The sequence below is a fragment of the Eptatretus burgeri genome, chromosome 10 (genome assembly GCF_056783735.1).
Source record: "Eptatretus burgeri isolate ZD-2024b chromosome 10, Ebu_testis_v1, whole genome shotgun sequence".
Lineage (NCBI taxonomy): Eukaryota > Metazoa > Chordata > Myxini > Myxiniformes > Myxinidae > Eptatretus > Eptatretus burgeri.
In genome coordinates, this window is record NC_140970.1 from 85,401,334 (window position 1) to 85,404,174 (window position 2,841).

Consider the following 2,841-nt stretch of genomic DNA (forward strand, 5'->3'; position numbering starts at 1 on the left):
TAAAAAGAAAACTAATACTAAAAATATTTCATATATTAAAAGTAAAAATAACAGGGTTATACAAAAAGGTATATGTTCGGTGTGTGGTTCAAAAAAAAATCAATTTATCTCCAAACACAAACTCGGAGGAGATATACAAAAGTTTTTATCAGGAAGTAAATTTACAACTACTGGAATACCAGGGGAATTACATCTTCCAGGGTATTCTTTCTGTGGTCCAGGCACAAACTTGGATAAAAGATTAGATGAGGCAGACAATCCTAAATCCTGGAGTAAACCAATCAATAGAGTTGATGAAGTGTGCATGAGACACGATATTGATTATGGGAATACCACAACGTTGGAAGAAAAGCATGAAGCCGATAGAGAAATGTTATATAATTTGTCTCTGATACAAAATCCAACCTTGAGAGAAAAAGTTGATAGGTTCATCGTGAAGAAGATGATTAGTGCTAAATTGAAACTTGGACTTGGAAATTCAAAAAACTTATAGGCTCTAATGATGCCATTAAGACTGAAGAGCAATTAGCTGATGAATTACATAAACCAATATTCACAAAGTTTCAGAGAAGGAAAGTTTATTCCAAGGAAGTTGATTATATCTGGTCTGCTGATTTGATTGAACTCAATAATGATAAGGGGTACAAGTATGCTTTAACCGTTATTGATTTGAGGAGTAGATATGCGTGGGTTGTCCCTTTAAAAAACAAAACAGGTAATACTCTTATGTTAGCTTTTCAACAGATATTTAATAAAAGTAAGAGAAAACCTAAGAAATTGTGGACTGATGAGGGTAGAGAGTTTTATAACAAGACATTTATGAATTTTCTAAAAAATAACAGTATTACATTATACAGTACCTTTAATGAAGGGAAGGCAGTTGTTGTTGAACGTTTTAATCGTACCTTAAAAGAGAGACTATATAAAAAATTCACACAACTCGGTTCACAACAATGGTTATCTTTTATTCAGGATATTGTGGATAAGTATAATGACACGATTCACACGTCAACGAATATGAAGCCATCAGAAACATTTACAAAATTAAAATATGAAAAAGAGATTAATGTCAGAAAACCTAAGTTCAAAGTTGGTGATATCGTAAGAATATATAGGTGGAAATCTCATTTTGAAAAGGGTTTTACTGAACGATGGACGAAAGAACTTTTTAAAATTGTTGATGTAATAGATACAGTTCCTTGGACTTATAAAATATATGATTTGGAAGGGAAAGAGATTTTAGGTTCATTTTATTCACAGGAATTACAAAAGACAAAACTAAGCAGATAATACACCTTTGTGGACACTCGAGGGCCAAGTCCGAGGTGTATAACAGTATATAATGTGTGTCAAGGGGGACGTTCTTAGATCTGTGAACCCCAAACACAGAATCCTCAACTGAATAGTCAAGGCTTAACTTTTGTTTGTGTGTGTGTGTGTGTGCAATGGGAGCAATAGGTTGGCGCTTCACTCCCTCCTACTATACACCGTTGTGGACACTCGAGGGCCAAGTCCGAGGTGTATAACAGTATATAATGTGTGTCAAGGGGGACGTTCTTAGATCTGTGAACCCCAAACACAGAATCCTCAACTGAATAGTCAAGGCTTAACTTTTGTTTGTTGATGTGTATGTGTGTGTGTGTCCCAACCCTCACATTCAAAATCTCAACCCCAACCCTCACATTCATAATCTCAACCCCAACTCAATCCTCACCCAACACAGTCTTTTTCAAAATGAGATTTCCACCTATATATATATATATATTTTTTTACGTTTTTTTTTTCTTCTTCCAATTCTGTCTTTTAAGGCTTTCAGGTTTGATGACGTAGAAAGGGGGAGTAAGCCTGCACTTTCTTCCCAGAACTTTCTTGATCTTGCTCCCATCAAGCACCATCCGACAAAGAACTACATCGATAGGTTTAGATCCCAAAGAGTGATAGCAACTCCAAAAGTCTCCAAAATATAAATAAATAAAATAATAATAATAATAAATAAATAAATAAATAAATAAAAGCCCCCAAAAAAGTTTCAAGTGTCCAACATAAACCCAACTTTCCAAGTCTTCAAGGTATAACCACATTCCTGTTGAGTTTCCAAGATATGTATCACATTGTGAGTTATCAATCCAGAACCCACATTTCAAGTATTCAAAGTAAAACCAACTTACAAAGTCTCTTAAGGATAACTCATTTACTGATTTTTTCAAAATTTGTGAGTCTCCAAGGTAGGACCCATATTTAGAACCATCTTGGCAGAACCCTTTTCCTGAGTCTCCAAGGTAGTTATTTAAACCATCAAGGCAGAACTCATTTACTGATTTTTTCAAAATTTGTGAGTCTCCAAGGTAGGCCCCATATTTAGAACCATCTTGGCAGAACCCTTTTCCTGAGTCTCCAAGGTAGTTATTTAAACCATCAAGGCAGAACTCATTTACTGATTTTTTCAAAATTTGTGAGTCTCCAAGGTAGACCCCATATTTAGAACCATCTTGGCAGAACCCTTTTCCTGAGTCTCCAAGGTAGTTATTTAAACCATCAAGGCAGAACTCATTTACTGATTTTTTCAAAATTTGTGAGTCTCCAAGGTAAAACTTGTATTCTGGCTCATCAACGTATAACTTGTTCAGTGGGTATTGTCTTGATAACTCACAATGAGTACTATTGCTGTAAAACTCTTTTTCAGGATTTTGCTGGTCTCCAAGGTATAACTCTTTGGTTGGGTCATCAAGGACGAACTCGTTCTGTGGGTCTTGGTCGCTCATAAGGTCTTCAACCAAGCCAACAATTTCGCCCCAAGTTGTAGCAAAAGCAGTATTTTCATTTCGTATTTCAGACACAATT

The 2,841-nt window shown here is 35.4% G+C and overlaps 1 long non-coding RNA gene across 1 annotated transcript in view; it reads right to left on the bottom strand.

Moving 5' to 3' along the window:
• Positions 1-944: 944 nt before the first annotated feature.
• Positions 945-2,841, bottom strand: part of LOC147019003 (uncharacterized) — a 2,162-nt gene continuing 265 nt past the window's right edge. The window contains exon 2 of the long non-coding RNA XR_015062609.1: positions 945-2,841. This exon is cut by the window's right edge and continues 2 nt beyond it. This is a non-coding gene — a long non-coding RNA (uncharacterized LOC147019003).